We start from the raw sequence: 18,400 nt of genomic DNA, 5'->3' as shown, positions 1-18,400 counted from the left end.
ATTGTGGTTACGGTTATAAAGTTGTTTGTTGTTATGACGATAAATATACTAAACCAACCCAGATTTATAGAGGTCCTAATGCAGTTTATAAGTTTATTGAAAAAATGCTTGAGGAAGAGGAATATTGTAAAGAAATATTTAAAGAACATTTTAACAAAGATTTGAGAATGTCTAAAAATGATTCAACCGAATTTAAAAAACAAAAGTTTTGTCATATCTGTGAAAAAGAATATATAGAAGATTCAATCAAAGTAAGAGACCATTGTCATATAACAGGAAAATTCAGAGGAAGTGCTCACTCAGAATGTAATATTAATTTTAAACTAACACATAAAATTCCTGTTATTTTTCATAATTTAAGAGGTTATGACGGTCATTTTATTATTGCCACAAATGGGGAAAATTTAAAAAGAATTAATGTTATTCCTAACAATATGGAAAGATATATGGCATTTATGATTTCTGACTTGGTCTTTATTGATTCATTCCAATTTATGTCTCAATCATTGGATAACTTAGTAAAAAATATTCCAGAATTTAAATACTTATCTCAAGAATTTGATAAAAATATAGAATTATTAAAAACAAAAGGTGTTTATCCATATGATTACATGGATTCATTTAAAAAATTCAAAGAAACAGAATTACCTTCTAAAGAAGAGTTTTATTCAATTTTAAATGAAACTAATATTTCTGATAATGAATACGAACATGCTAAAAATGTTTGGAATAAATTTAAAATTAAAACAATGGGAGAATATCATGATCTATATTTAAAAACTGACGTATTACTTTTAGCTGATGTATTTGAAAATTTTAGAAAACTATGTTTAGAGTACTACAAATTAGATCCTTGTCATTATTTTAGTAGTCCTGGTTTAGCTTGGGATGCAATGTTAAAAATGACTGGAATTAAATTAGATTTAATAACTGATATTGATATGTATCTTTTTATTGAAAAGGGACTGAGAGGAGGAATAAGTTATATTTCCAACAGATAAAATAAAGCAGACAATAAATATATGAAAGATTATTAATTCAAAAGAAGAAAGCAAATACATTATGTACCTTGACGCCAATAATCTTTACGGTTGGGCCATGTGTCAACCTTTGCCCTCTGGAAACTTTAAATTTATATCCGAAAAACAATTTAAGAAATTAATTGCAAAAGGTAAAACTAACTTTATAGTTGAATGTGATCTTGAATATCCAAAAGAATTACATAAAACCCATAATGATTATCCTTTAGCTCCTGAAAAAATTAAAATACCAGACGAATGGCTTTCCAATTATAGTAAAAATATTAAAACAGAATTTGAAATAGGAAAAAGTAATGTAAAAAAGTTAGTTCCAACTTTAATGAAAAAACAAAAATTATGTAGTTCATTATAAAAATCTTGAACTATATACACAATTAGGGTTAAAGTAACAAAATACATAAAATATTAACTTTGACGAAAGTCCTTGTTAAAAAAGTATATTGATTTTAATACTCAAAAAGATCTAAAGCAAAAAATTCATTTGAAAGGACTTTTTTAAGTTAATGAACAATTCTGTATTCGGTAAAACGATGGAGAATTTACGCAAGAGGGTTAATATTAAATTAACTCATGATGAAAATATTTATTAAAATACATAGCCAAACCTTCATTTGTTAGTTCAACGATGTTTAACAAGATTTGTTTGGTATTCATAGAATAAAAGAAAGTTTGTTATTAAACAGACCTTGTTATGTTGGAATGTGCATTCTAGATTTATCAAAATATTTAATGTATGATTTTCATTATAATTACATTATGGAAAAGTACAAGAGTAATTGTAAATTATTGTTTACTGACACTGATTCATTATGTTATGAAATAAAAACCAAAGATGCATATAAAGACTTTTATAAGGACAAAGATTTATTTGATAATAGTGATTATAACCCAAAATCAGAATTTTATTTTGATAATAATAAAAAAGTAATTGGAAAATTTAAAGATGAAGCTGCTGGTGTAGTAATTGTTGAATTTGTCGGATTAAGAAGTAAAATGTATTCTTATTTATTAGAAAATGAAGTAAACATTAAAAAATGTAAAGGAATTAAAAAACTTGTTGTTAAGAAAACAATAGTTCATAAAAATTACAAAGATACTTTGTTTAATTCAACCCAAAGTAATCACACTTTTAAAGTTATTCGTTCTAATAAACACAATCTTTCCAGTTATGTTATAAATAAAACATCTTTATCATGTTATGATGATAAAAGATATATTCTTGATAATGGTATTGATACATTAGCTTATTCTTAAATTAATTAAAGTTTTTTATTAAAGTTTTTTATTAAAGTTTTTTATTAAAGTTTTAAAACTTTAGTTTTAATTAAATTATAGAACCATAAATTGTTAACTGAATATTCATAACGTTTAAAGAATTAATATAAATAGCATCATCCATTTTAAATTTATTTGCATAATTAATAGAAATAGATTCATTTTTTCTGTTATTTTTTGCATTGTAACTTTGAAGAATTACATTTTCTTTATTTTTTATTTGTAATTTAGCTTCTCCTTTATCTAATTTAATTGCATCAACAAGAATAATTAAGATGCAATTAAAATTAATTCTTACATTATTACCATTTTGAACTAAACCAGGACTAGCATTTACAGTTTTCCATTGAAATAATCCACCATCAGTATCTTGGGTATAACTTGTTAAAAACAATGGAGGTTTTCTTATTAATTGTCTTTCTATTTTATTTACTTTTTCATTTATATTATTGAAAATTCCCATTATATTAATTTTTCCAGTTAAATAAATGTCCTTATTAGTTAAAATAATTTATAATAGTTTGTTCATTTACTCTTTGATTATGAATTTTTAGTATTTTATACAATAAATCATACAACGGTACTTTATCTTGTAACATTTTAATGAAAAATAAACAATAATATCCGCAAAGCATACTTGTTTTGTCTTGATATTGGACATTGTTGTATTTTACATTTGGTATATACTGAATTACTTCTTTTGGTGGAGGAAGTCCAAATGGGTCAAAGTACAAAGTATTCAAGTAACAAACCCAATGTGTTCCAGGACCAACAGAGTCGTCCAAATTTATAATTCCACACTCGTCCTTTTCTTTTAATTTTAATTTTGGTAGACCTGTGGTCTCCGAGAGTTTCACTCTTGGTAAATTATTTCTACTAAATACACCCCTAAAGTTTTTAATTTTTAATTGTTTTACCCATTGTTCAATTTCAAAGTTAGATATTGGTTTGTTTATAAATTTTATTTTTTTTTACTATAGGAATTCGTCTGTAAGGTCTTCGTTGAGAATCAATCTGTATACCCTGGCCATGTCCCTTACCACTTAACAAAGATGTAATCAAAGGTATTCCTAGACTAGCAGCCAACATACCTAAAAACCCACCGTCTTGTTTTTGTTTTTGTGTTAATTTAATCACTCCAGATCCTACTAGTTGCTTTCTTGATTAGGTGTAAGATATGGTGATAATCATATTTCTCTTATCATTAGCTACTGAAATAATACCATTTCCAAGTATTTTACTAACACCAGTACTGGCCAGTCCAGAAAGGGCACCAATGCCTAGAGGGGCTAATATTTTTGGAGCTATTTTTGCTGCCATTGAAGAATTGTTTTTCCTAACAAACCAGCTAAGCTCCTAAAAATCCACCATTTTGACCTTGACTGGACATTTGGCTTTTTGAAATTGTAATTTCTAATCCCTTATTATTTGCAACACTTTTTTAATTTGATTAATTTGTGTTTTTGTTAAAAGTAAAGGGAAGTTTCCATGTAATTGTTCATGTTTTAATCTAAAAGTATGTGGAATTTTGTTGTTGTAGGCTCGGGCTAAATTTTTCTTTTGTCCATCTGTAAGGTTAATTTATATATTCAATATAATTGATGACATATATAATAATTTATATTTATATTTATTTTAATTTATATTTATTTTATTTAAACAATGACAAGTTCATTTCCAATAGTATTTATTCAACTGTTTCCTCATACATTACAATTGCGTAAATACGATATCTTGCAGTGGAAGTGTAGTTAACTTAATTGTTAATGTAATCTGCTTGGATCTTCTGTTATTACTTCCTTTTTATATTCCAAGTTAAAATGAATAAATCCAAACAACTTCGAAAATTAAATCTATTTAGCAGACTTCCAGTAGTTTTGTTAATTTTGTTTATAATAATAATTAATTAACATCATCATATATTCTTGATATACTTGTATATTCTGTTTTCTGGATAAAAAACACCATTTACCAACTTCAAGACGACAGGAGCTCAAAACAGAATTATAATCATCATCTGTTGCATTAAGTTTAAATGTATCTAATAAATGTGGATTCATTTCTTGATTATTACTTTTGTCAGGTCGTTGTAAATAAACAAATACATGTTGTGGTTTTGTTACACCAGCCGTTATTCTAAAAGTTGTATTAATCTGTTGTGTATCAGTTGATTGCGTCATCATTTCCCTAAGGTATGACCATCTTGCTTTTGTAAATCTTTCAGTAGCAATTAGTTCAAACCCAAATTCATTAAAAATTAAACGCGGAACCCATAGAATTAATTTTGTTACAATTACTCTACCAGCATCAGCAGCATTAGCTCTAAAAATTAATTCATCATCATCTGTCAGCTGTAGTGTTATTTGAATTTGACTTGGAGGTATAATATTAGTTTCTAAACCCTGAAAAAATGAATAATTATTTAATGGGATTTTAGCATTAACCTCATTATTTTTCTGGATTAATTCCTTTCTAAATTTAAAACCTGAATTATTATCAGCGGCAGCAGTAGCAGTAGTATCTAAATAAATAAATTCATTTGTTCCAGTTGATTTTGCATAATCCTCAGATAGTTCAACCAAACTCTTTACATTTATTACTTTGTATAAATTATTACAATCATAAACAATTTTTCCATTTTGTTTAACCACTAATTGATCAATTAATGAAGCTGCATTATTAATTAGAGCGATTTGGGCTCCATCATACCCAGCACCATCAGCAAGTTTATTTACTTTAAAACTTACTTCAAAATAACCATTAAACCAATCAAAATATGAACTTCTATCATTAATTGTAAAGTGATATCCGTTTTTTTGTTGCTTAACATTATTTCCCAGGACAGATATTAAAGCTGTATCTAATTGAATAGGAGTTAATTCATATCTTTCACAATATTGTTTTGTTCTAAACATGTATATATTATATATTATTTTATTTTTTATTTTATTTTTTATTAAAGTTAAAACTTTAGTTTTTATAAATTAATCTGTTAATACGTTTTTGCCGAGCTGAAGTTCCAGATCCTGACAATAATCTATTTAATCTTATATTAATATCCTCCTCCTTATTATTTTTACTGTTATTCTTTTCTTGTAATTCCTTAGCAATTAAATTACCAACTGCCGGAGCAGGTTTCTTTTTAAGTTTTTCAACAATTTTATTAGTATCTCCAGTGAAGCTTCCAATAAGTTTTGCTGCAGCTAAATTTCCAACTTCTGTGCCAACCTTTTTTGTTCCACTTTCAAGTGCTGCTTTTCCTGCTGTTTCCAAAGCTTTTTTTCCAGCTGTGCTAATTGAAGATGCAACTCCGCTTGAAAACAATTTCGTTAAAGTGTCAAAGATACCTGTTCCGTGTATGATTTCTTTTCCTGTGTGAGCATCAACATAAATAAATATTCCTTTATTTTTGTCATAAACTTTCTTGTACATTATATAAAACTAAAATTTATAATTTCATAATTAAAGTTTTAAAACTTTAGTTTTAATTAATTTCTTTTAAAATTAGTGTAAAACTTGTTCAACTCATTAAAATTAATTATTCTACAAATACATCTGTAATATATATTCTAATTGAATTTTTAATATATTTATTAATTTCAGAATATCCAACTCTTTGTGGTTCTTTTGTAAATGGATAAGCTCTTGTTAAATCTGCAGTACTTAAAGCATAGATAATATCACTGAAATTACCATCAACAAGCGAATTATCAATAAGATCACAATGAATGTAAATTGTATCAACAGAGTTAGTTATATTTGGTGTTGTAGTTCCCCATTCAGTATTTCTCAATGCTTTTTTCTCAAATCCAAGCAATGTATGAAAATTTGACATTCTTAAATCCAACATAAAATTATCTGTAATTGAAATCAAAATCTTAAAACTACTTAAATCAAATTCCAAACTTATTGGAGCAATTTCTGATTTATTAAATTCAAAATCATCATTACTTATTAATGTTTCCCTAATATAATTATTAATATCTGTGTAACTGTAAGAACCATTTGTAAATATGATATCTTTCCATTCTTTACCATTATTGTAACGAATTTTTTTATTGTCGTATTCATCACTAATATTATGCCAAGAGTAAGTCATAGTGTTAATACTATCCAAACCAACAACATAAGTTTTATTTTTATCTAAAATTAAAGAACGACTAAATCTGATTGTAAAATCACTCGGTTTATTTTTATTATCTTTAAACTGTTTCAGAACTTAATACTATTTTTTGTCCATTTATATATCAAGAAAAATAATTTTTATATAACATTTCATGTTGTTCTGGTAATAAGTGATTCATTTTTAATAGTTCATCAATTATTCTAATACCTTCATTTTTTAGTTCTTCATTATTATTTCCAGCATCAATTGAACCACAAATTAACTCCAACTCATTAACCAATTCTTCTGGATTACATGGACAAACGTCATAACCCTGCCTCTAATATACTTTTTAAAATTTTATAGATCTTTTATGATAGTAATCCTGATTTTTCTGTTAATTCTTTAAATATTTTTATTGAATGATTTGAATGTTTTTTATTATTGTTATATCTTTTATTAATCAAATCAATCAAATCATTATCTACTTTAGTGTTAATTACTTCTTTTCCAGTTATTCTATCCTTAGCAACCAATTTGTTTTGACCATAAAGTTTATTTAAGTTAATAATTAAATTACCATATTGTCCATTTGGTGAAACTTTATATGGATTGTGATATCTTATTCCTTTTCCCGTATATTTACCTGTGTTACGAATATCCTTAATTACACCTAAGTAATTACTATAGTTGTCTCTTTTATTTATTAGGAATTGTATTTTATTTTCTTTTTCATCTTCTGTTAATGTTTTTCTTTTTTTTATATTCTGTATTTTTGATGTTATTTTCTTTTTATCCTCCAATACATTTTCTATGATATTATCTAATTCTTCCCTAGTCATTTTTTTATCAGGATTTTCAGATTTGCTGTGAAAAAATTTAAACACTTCTTGTGGTGTGTTATATTCTTCATCTAAAAGATTTAAATTAATTCCTTTATTAAAATCAACTTTGAATTCTTTTGGTCTTGCCCCCAATTCTTCTGATTTTTCAGATGTATCATCAGATGTTTCAGTTATTCCCATCTTTTTTTTCCATAATCTTCTAATCTTTTAAGTTCATCTTGAGGAACCCATCCGACAGGTTCATCTCCCCAATCTATTGATGTATAGGGAGCCGGTTTTGATGGTAATAATGGTGGTGATTCTTGAAATAGCTGTGGTAAACCCTGGTATGTTTGTATGTCTTTCATTTCATCACCTAGTAACGCTAATTGCTCCTTAATTCCAGGTAATGCTTTTAACTGACTTGATAATTGTTCTTTTTGACTTTCTATTTTTTCAGTAATTGGCTTATAAATTTCAGTATACATATCCCGATTTGTAGCTTTCTTAATTTTTTCTCTCATTATTTCTTCTCTAAGAGCTCTCATCTTTTGCCCAACTAATTTTTTTCTTATTATCATTTCATTAAGTTTTGATTGCATTTATATAATAATGTAAGATAATGTAAGATATTGTAAAATAATGTAAAATAATGTAAAATAATGTAATATAAAGTTTTAAAACTTTAGTTTTTAATTATATAAATGGAAATTCCAAATTATGATACAAAAAGTGATAAATCCAATAACTTTAAACAATTTTATCCTTTTATGCCAGATTCATGTTTTAGAATGTTAATATGTGGATCTTCTGGATCTGGAAAAACAAATACATTAATGCATATACTTCGAAAACCTCTTATATATTATGATAAATTATACTTGTATGCTAAAAACCTAGAACAATCTAAATATCAAGATTTAATTAACCACTTAAGTCAAATTGCAAAAAAAATTAAAGTAGATCCAAATGAAATACTTGAATGTTCAGCTGATCCCAACCAAATTGAACCTTGTGAGAATCTTGAATCAGAAAAACAAAAAGTAGTAATATTTGATGATTTTGTATGTGAAGATAAAAAAGTTCAAAATGAAATAACAAAATACTTTATTCAAGGACGTCACAAAAACTGTTGTGTTATTTATTTAAGTCAGTCTTACTATAAAACACCAAAAGATATTCGAATTAACTGTTCACATTATATTTTATTTGAAAGTCCGGGTAAACGAGAAAATGATATGATTTGTAATGAACAAAATATAGATCGTGATACTTTTGCTAATGCAACAAATCAAAAATATGATTTCTTATATATTGACAAACCAAGGAAGTTTTTAAGAAAAAACTTTACTGGTAATATATAATGGGAGTTTTTAATGATGTAAAACAAATAAGTGAAACTGAAAGTGTAAGTAAAGTTAAATTTGATATTGATTTAAGGGATTATGCTACTAAAAAACAATTCAAAAAGCTTAAAAAGGAAACGGAATCGTATCTTCACAGAAATAAGGAACTTGATAACACAATGAACAGAGCATTAGATATGGGAGGTAATGAAATAATCAACCTAGGAAATCCAGATAAACCTAACGATGCAGTTTCAAGACGGTTTGTGTATAAAAAAATTCAAAGTGTAATAGATGACTATAATCTTGAAGATATCAAATCTATAAAACAAACACTAGAAGTAAAAGTAAAGAATATTGAAGAATTAACAAAAGATTTTAAAAAGAATTCATTATTAATTAATCAATTACAAGGTAAAATTGAAGAAGAAATGAAAGCTATGACTGATTCTATTAAAGAACTTGAAGAGAAATCTGATTTGACAGATGACAATATAAAAGAAGTATTTCGAGTCAATTTAAACATTTTATACACTCAAGTTCAGAATTAAAAGATAGTATGATTAAACATGAAGAGCTAAAAGATAAGATTATTGAAGCTGAGAAAAAAGTTACAAAATATGTATCAGTTAGAAATCAAAACAGAAATAAATAAACTAAATACTGAATGGCAAAAGGGAATCAAGATTTACTCGATACATTTTCAATAAATTTGCAGAATATAAATCTGAATTGGAAAAGACAGCTTCACAAAGAGGTGATGATCATGATACAGCATTAGATAACCTTAAAAAAGAAATTAATTCTAAAATAGATGACTTTAAAAAACAAATTCGAAATTGGATTAGTATTGTTGACAACCGTCACAATTTAAAATATGCAGAATTAAGTAATATTACAAAAAAATTACAAGAAGATATTAATGAATTTAATGATAAAGTTAAAGAACATAAAAATGAACTGGACTTTGTAGTTGAAAAATCAGTTAAACAAGGAGAGTTAATTACTGCTAATACTGAAGCAATTAAGATAATTAATGATCAAATTAAAAAAATAATAAATGATTTAGACTCTGTAGTTAAAATATCAGATAAACAAGGAGAATCAATCACTGCTAATACCCAAGTAATTAACTGCTAATACTAAAGCAATAACCGCTAAATGTCGAAGAAATTACCACTAATACCCAAGAAATTACAAAAGTAAAAATGTTTTCTTAAAACAAGAAACACAATTAGCTAGAACAAAAGGTGTTGTTGACAATTTATCTGCTTCTGAAGTTGCTACAACAAAACGAGTTGATGATTTAGCTGAAATAATTCTTAAACTTAAAAAGAAAGACAGGAAAATAGAAAAAAGGGTAGAGGAAGTGAGACATGAAGCGTTTCTCTTTGAATACTATTATAATCATACTTTTGATTACATACAAATGAAAAAGTATTTTGACCGTCGCGGTGCCTGGATACATTCAACATATAAAAATATGGCCGATCTGAACTATTTAAATATATTTGAAATAAGACCTGGAATTTTCGTAGATTATAAAGATTTTATAAACACAAACCAAGAATATAAAATAGATGTACTAGATATGCTTTTGAGTGGTGTGTTTATAGTTAGAAAAACCGGAACTTATATAATAGATATTAAGATTTTATTAAAGGGTACGAGCTCTTTAGGTGAACCGGATAAACCGACTAAAAGCCCAATATCACATTTTATATTTAGGTGGCGGAATTATAGACCTCAGGATGATGTTTTATTTTTTGATATATTTGATAATGTAAATATAACAGCTGAGGCAGCTGAGGACTTTGACACTGATAAGTTAATATCTATGTATAAGAAAAAAATTAAAGTTTATCTAAAACAAGGAACAATGTTTGATATTCATCCTTATGAGGATTCAGCATCTACAGAAGTAACATTTATGCTTTTGATGGGTAGTTACATTAGATTCTACATATCGGATAAACCTGTATCTTATGATGGAAACAGACTTTTGGATTAAAAGTTTAATTAAAGTTTTAATTACTATGTGTACCCTAATAATATACTACTAATTGAAAATAAGTTTAAATACCTTTACATTTTATCAATAAAAATAATCTGCCAAAAGTTTGCCAAAAGTTTGCCAAGTTGGCAGACATTGTCACATTGCTGCCACTTGGCAGAAAAATGGCAGGCTTTTGATTGGTTGAATTTGTGTTTGCCAACGTTCTGCCAAAAGTTTGTCAAGTTGGCAGCGACTGCCACATTGCTGCCACTTGGCAGGATTTTGGCAAATATTTGGTGGAAGTGTTTAAAATTATCTTTAATCATATTTTACTATAGGTTTTCATAAAGTACTATGAAAAGTTGTTTATTTTTTGGTTTTAAATTGTCCGGCATTGGATTTTTTAGAATAGGGTCAAGGGGTCAGGGGGGTCAGAATTGAGCTCGCTGCGGTATTTCTTATACTACTAAGATATTTAGAACAAAGTGTTTATGTATGTTGGAAAATGACTGATAAATAGGTTATTGTCTTAAATACAGGTAAACAACACAAAACGCTAAAGAATTTTGATGAGCTTCCTATAAAAAGCAATATATAGGCTAACAAAACAAACTTTAACTTCTATTAACTAACTATAACAGAATTTGCATTAGCTGTCAATACAACATATGCATTTCATTTAATTATCGGCATATGCACCTAATAAAGAGGTTATTTCTGAACTTTCAGGCATGCATATGTTGATGTACACGCTGCATCTGCGTCACTTTGACTTGAAGCACGCGCGTTGATTCATAACAATTTTTTTCAATATATGTCTGATTTCTCAGCAATGTGTAGTTAGTTGTAAAAATATAAATTATATGTAAAACGACAGTTAAATAGTATCTAAATGAATATTAATGAATATTTATTTCTAAATTATCAATTATTTAATTAATACCTCGCCATTTTGTCAAACAAACATTAAGCAAAATAAACAAATAATAAAACAATAAAAGATGATTATCAACCCCCGCACCACCACCACCCCCCCCCCCCCCCCCCCCCCAAAAAAAAAAAACAAAAAAAAAAAAAAAAAAAAAAAAAAAAAACAACAACAAAAAAACACGATCATAGAGATATTACAGCAGTATTTTCATGAATCGTTTTACAGTTTTAATCTTACTTCTTGTCTGTAACATAAATTTCGTACATTTGATTATCAAATTTCAACAATGGCAAGAATTCTTATTTCTTATCATTTTTTGTATTGACGAGTGATGAGAATAAACTATTAAAAGAATTCTATGCTGATCGTTACCCTTTAAAGGTTTCTAAACCCATTTTCAGTCATGTACAATATTTGTATGAAGTATTAATTTAGATGTCCTGTCTGATATACGTATATATGTATACTATGACGTAAAATACACCCAACGTCTCCCCTAACAAAATACTCAAATACTGAAATTCTTTGTTCGTTAAGGACAACCTCTTTTTGAGTACAACTTCAATGGATCGATAATAGGAACAGAAGGATATCTAAAATATTATGGACAGTCGTGGATATGGTCTTAAATTACATTCTTACGTGCGGAGAAAACTGATATTTTTTCCGGCTTTATCTCAGACTACATGTTGTTCTAGCTTTACTTCATAAACGTGGAGATGCAAAACTAGGATGAAGAACCTACAGGAAGTCGAATGATACTTTTCGTAATAACAATTTGTACTAAAATTAATACTGTTTATAAAAGTCTCCCTTATGACTGACATGTCTGATGAGGTATACAGCAATTTTATATTCAAAAACAAATAATAATAACAATATTGTTTTGCATTGTACATAAACGCTTACTATGGTGTTATACACAGACAATTAGTTTAATGTCATTATAAAAAAGTTCTGGGCGTATAGTATTCAACGGAAAAATATACTGATTGTTCTTAAGCATTGCTTTTCCTTTTATGAAATCTATATCTTATACGACACTCTTGACAGAGATAGATACAACATTGCAATTGTATTTTGTACCTCTTCTGAGTTGACATACAGTTATGAGTTTTCATATAAGATCGGTATACAGACAAGGGGATACATTTGCGAAATTCATTTAATATATCATAATATATCAAATTATGGTACTCTTCAATTGTATATGTGATAAACCTTTTTCTCGAGTTTCATTTTTCTGACAATCCAGACTAAAGTAACGGCTTGTAATTTTAACAACCATTAGATGTTGTTTAAAATGATTCCTTACGTACGAGACAAAATGTATTTTAGGAACACACTAAACTATCGTTTCAGATAATATCAATAAATAACGTAAATGCTATACAAGGCACAGTGGGTACTCATCAACGCAGGAAAGTAATGATGACTGCTCGTAAACTTTGTTGCCTTTCCAATAATTACTTTTTCTACGACATTCATGGATTGTTTCAGGACGCTGAGACATCACCACTTCTTCCAAAAAAAAAAAAAAAAAAAAAAATGAACAACTCGTGACATGAAAGGTTACAGATAATGCGGATCTACGTTAGGTATGTTATAAATATATGTTTCAAGAACTTAAAACTCTTTGATAAAATTGTATTTTTTAGACGTAGCTATCTGTTATTCATTGCTTTACCCAATACAATCGTTACATGTAAAGAACATTAGACAAGACATAAGGTTTGCACATTTTTAATGCAAATGAGGTCTGTAATATTTGTTCTAGACACAACAAAGGAAAGAAACTCTTTAAACTGTTTGTTTTAACTATTCTATTATAAAATGTCGTATTGGCATCACATCATACTAATAAAAAATAAAATTCTAATATTAAACAGAAAGCTATAAATACCATACATTGTATATAGAACACAACTTCTAGATGTATAAACCGCTTACGTAACTTCTTTCACACTTAGTACATATGTTTTGCCGATAAAATGATTTACGTCGCATTTCTACTTTAGTTACTAGATTTCTAAATAATCTTAGCTTCTGATTATCCTTACAAATAATATGCCGCAAAACGCTTGTTTACACGTTTGTTTGCCACTTCAGAACAATTTTTAATCGAATGTTTAAGTTGAAGGTCAAGTGTTACAGGCATATATTTCATTCTCATTAAATAAAATTTGCATAGTAATTATTACTAATAGTCCCCCCACGTTTCAGGGAATTCTGATTCCATAACTCTTACATTCATCAAGGGATTTAAATAGTACTTGGTACAAATATTTCCTATAACGAGAAATCGTGCCATGCGCGATACCCAGAGCTAAAGATCACACTTGGAGGTCAAAGGTCAACAGGTACTTTGTCATGTCCGGTCTGTAACTCGATCATCCATCAAGAGATTTTCAAATCACATGGCACAGTTTTTCCCCATAATAAGACGATGTGTCGTGCACAACTTTCAGATCCCTGGCTTTAAGGTTAAGGTCATACTTTGAGGTCAAGCGATAGCATGAAATTAACAATGTCTGTTTCATGTCCGGTCTAGAACACTGCCTTTCATAGATGGATTATAAAATCACTCGTCACAAAATGTTTTCACTAATGCGATGATATTTCATGCCGCAACGCCGCGACCCTAGCTTAAAGGCCACTACTGGAGGTCTAACGTCAATAGCTTTTCTGTTCGGTCCATAACTCATCCACCAAGGGATTTTAGTCTTACTTGGCACAAATGTTACTCATAATAAGGCGACATATTATGCACAACATAAGGCCCTTAACTTAAAGGTCAAGGTCGCTATAAGGGGCCAAATGTCAATAGAATATTGTCTTGTCTGCTCCATATCTTAACCATCCGTCAAAGAATTTTGTCTTACGTGGCAAAAACATTTCCCATATAAAGGCGACGTATCCTGCTCAACTCCCAGACCGTAGCTCAATAGCCAAGGTTACACTTCTAAGTTAAAAGATAACGGTGTCTGTTTTGTGTCCGCTCCATAAATACGCCATCTATCAAGGGATATTCATGTTCATGGCTTAAATGTTCCCAATAATGAGACGATGTATCACATGGAACTCAAATAAGCCCTAGCTCAAAGGTCATTCTTGTCACTGTTAAAGGTTAACAGGGTCTATTAATGAAGGCATTTTAATATTAATATGTTTTGTACTTGACAACACCTTGACCTTTTGCTGAAAGGGTAAAGGTCACAACAGAGACAGAATAATTTAGGCTACTTTTCCGGCTCTTTCTGTAAATTATTCGTCCATGCGTGGATATTTAAATAACTTTGTACATATGACGCATTTACTAAACAGACATAATACAAAATGAACTGAAACATACGAAAAGTTATCGCTATAAGATGAGAATACTACTATAAAAAGTCACGTAGATTAATATATAAATCTACACAGAAATATTACAAAATGAACTGAAACATACGAAAAGTTATCAATTATCGCTACATGATGAGAAAAATATTGTAAAAAGTCATGTATTACTAAATCAATGTATAAATTTTAATGTCGCACTTGACGACAATCAGATGAAGCTCGCCACTCTTTATTGGATCCCTAAACTACACAATACTCTATATAAAGCTCGATGCATTGCAATTTCAACCTTATGCACTACAAAAAAAAAGAAAACATTTTTCTACTTTTGACTTCTTGTCTTACTGCAATAAAAGACTACGTACAGAAGTATTGCTCCAAGGTATATGGAACTCGGGGGTTAATCTGTTCTGGTCCATCAAGAACTCTGGAGATGTTATCAAAAAACTAATAAACAAACACTTCAAATGTTCGACTATAAGTACTTATGACTTTTCTACTCTTAATACTAATTTACCGCATCATATTATTAAAGGAAAACTGGTAGCTTTAGTTGAGAAAACATTTGCAAGAGAAAACGTTAATTATCTGGCATGCAATGACACAAGAGCATTTTAACAGTAAATTTAAGAGATAAACCCAATGGAGTTGTGATCAGGTTTGTGAAGCTCTACAGTTTCTATTAGATAACATATTTATCAAATTTGGCAATAATAATTGGTATCCAGATGGGAACTAACTGCGCCCACTCACTGGGATTTATTCTTATACTGTTATGAACGTGATTTCATGCTTAGTTTGAAAATAGGAGAAGTGCGAAGTTGGCATGCCCTAAACGCGTTTAAACCCCCAGTTTCCTTTATATAGGTTACTGACCGTTCCAAGGCGGTGCCCCTATTTTCAACTTGTTTTCTGTCTGTGTTGTTAGCGTTTCTTTCCTATTTCTCATCACTCTCCCTATCGCCCCCGCCATCCTTTCCCCTTGCATTTGCGCACCCTTGCTTTGGTATCCCCTCCCCTTTTACTATGAGTAAGTTATTGGCTGGAAATTAATTGTTCCATCCATTCCAGGTGGGGACTTTCGCCGACGACCATGTTAAACAAGAAACATTACCTTTTTAAGAACACATACACATTTATCATGTTTTTTTTATGTCTACGCAGTGTTTACTTTAAGACATATAGAGGGAAATAGCCTGGAAAGCATAAAATGCATAAATATAAAGAACGGTTCTATATTAAATTTTGTAAAAACTATTTCCCGAAGACCCGCTTATCTCAATAGGGAGAACGTAGATCTACGGATCGTGTATTCGATCCGCGGGCGAGGCGTATGTTCTCGGCGATGACTGATAAAGGACATTGTGTCTAAAACCATTTGTCCTCTACCTCTGATTCATGTCGGGAAGTTGGCACTTAATTACGGAAATAATTAATTACAGAATCCAGGAACACTGGTGAGGTTATACATGAAACACTTTTGAAAACGGCGCTTAACCCAAAACAAAACAAAACAAAACAAAAATATTGTAAATGACATTTAGATGAAGCATTACCAAACGTATGTATTGAGCGAACGATATTCTTGCTTGAAAGAACAGTTACAGTATCTGGAAGCGTATCAGTAGCACTACATTCATAATTTAATCGAAAGTATTGAGCTATTTAGAGTAAGCGTACTAACAGCTCACCATTTATTTTATATAAAAATGTTAGATATATAACCATAATTTATTTCCTACATTTCTTTTTTCACATTGATTTATTTGATGTACTGCTTTAAAGAACTATATTTCTGAAACTAAAACGTCAACGGCGGCTGTTTGAATAACAAACGTTCTAGATGAAATCTACAAGAACGCTTTCTATGGATAATGACTAGTAAAATTAATCATCATGTGCCTTATGTAATTTAACCATTTCGGGACCTCCGGAAAAGGCATCTGTTTTTGAGGAGTTGAACAAAATCATATTTTAAGGAGGATCAACTGTCGGTAATTCATCCTGCTCGCATGAACGATATTTTCTTTGGAAAATGAGACCGTTAGTTTTGTTTGTTTGTTTGCTTGTTTCTACTTCACACTGAACCAAGTTTTACGTTACATTGTAACTTTCGAGAATTAATTTTATTCATCGCTCAATCGGGCATTATTCAAGATACAGGGAGGCGCGGACCTTCGCCAAACCATATAATGGATTTCTTACTTAGAAAAAATAATAACTACTGTGGTTTTAAACACTAGGTTGTGAGCGGCAATTTGTTTGAAGTCACTTTCTTTAAGGATCGGCCTTTGAAATATTGCCTCATTTGTATTATGCAATCATGCTTTATGTACATCTTTGCACATTACTTTTCACAATATCTCTTTCTTCGGCTTAAAGTAATGAATTTATAAATGGAAAGTATTAACGTTTTATTATCCCCACGTTGCAGCATTTCCAAGAGACTATCCGCTACACGCTATCTGCTGCAAACATCATGTGACACGATGATCTGTCAGATCAGGTTTTTCATACTAATTATCCCGTAAGTCGGATGCTGGAAAACGTGACAGTGGAATCAGTTCATAGCGTCCTTCAGCAAATGAGGTAAACATATTACTGTTCAGTACATTAGAACTACATGTACAGTAACTTGCTATATAAGACTAGTAGGTAAATGTTAGAAAAAACAGAGGCCATCTTTAGCGGGCTTTATAATTTACATACATAACGTTGCCAGTAACATTTGACTCTTTTATTACGTGTCTTAGACATTTAAATGCGTTTTCCGCCAATTTAGATATGCTTACAATGTTATTTAAGTCAATCAAGAGAAATGATGACAAGGTGTTTTAAATGCAAACAACAATACAGTTCTGTCTGGGCGGTGTTAGTCAATAATAGAAGATTGTTCCAAAATCCCAGCTCCCAAAAACAATTCCCTGAAGTAATGATAGTATGACTGTTAGCAAAACGGATGTTTACCCTAAATAATGCATTGAAATAGATAACACGGACAAGTATTTTAACGGTTCATGACAAAAAAAAGACACATGTGTTTGTAAACTGACTTGTGTACAAACGCTTACTGTTGATCTACCATTCAAAAATCATTAATATTGTTACAAATGTGGCTTTTGGTAGTGTAAATCTCGCACAGTTGATTGTTTAGCGTTACCTTCTAAAATAATAATCCTGAGCGTCCAATGTAATTCTGTATAGATTGATCTATTTAATACTTACTTCGGTATAGTAAATGTGAAATCAGTTTAGCATCATAGTAAGTACTGATTAACAAGCTTTTCTGCAAAATATGCTCATATGATAACAAATTGTTTAGCAAAAATCATATTCCCTATAGTAAATTACAGGTAAAGTAGTATAATGTGTCGCCCCCATTAACTATAGTTTCTATGGCAACTTACACACTTCGGGTCAGGATTGAGTGCATTGTCTATCTTCACGTAACCTCGTGAATTGCAAATTAGCTTGCTATTGTAATGAGAGTTATGTACAAGAAATAGATTAAACGTGATGCCGCTGACGTAAAATATCCAAA

General features: G+C 29.4%; 1 protein-coding gene across 1 annotated transcript in view; it reads right to left on the bottom strand.

The window, feature by feature from the left end:
• LOC123524998 (uncharacterized) overlaps window positions 1-18,400 on the bottom strand; it is a 196,421-nt gene that overhangs the window by 128,395 nt on the left and 49,626 nt on the right. The window lies entirely within an intron of this gene.

Source organism: Mercenaria mercenaria, chromosome 3 (genome assembly GCF_021730395.1).
Source record: "Mercenaria mercenaria strain notata chromosome 3, MADL_Memer_1, whole genome shotgun sequence".
Taxonomy (NCBI): Eukaryota; Metazoa; Mollusca; class Bivalvia; order Venerida; family Veneridae; genus Mercenaria; species Mercenaria mercenaria.
Note: the sequence above shows the minus strand (reverse complement) of the source record. Positions and strands in the feature narration are given on the sequence as shown.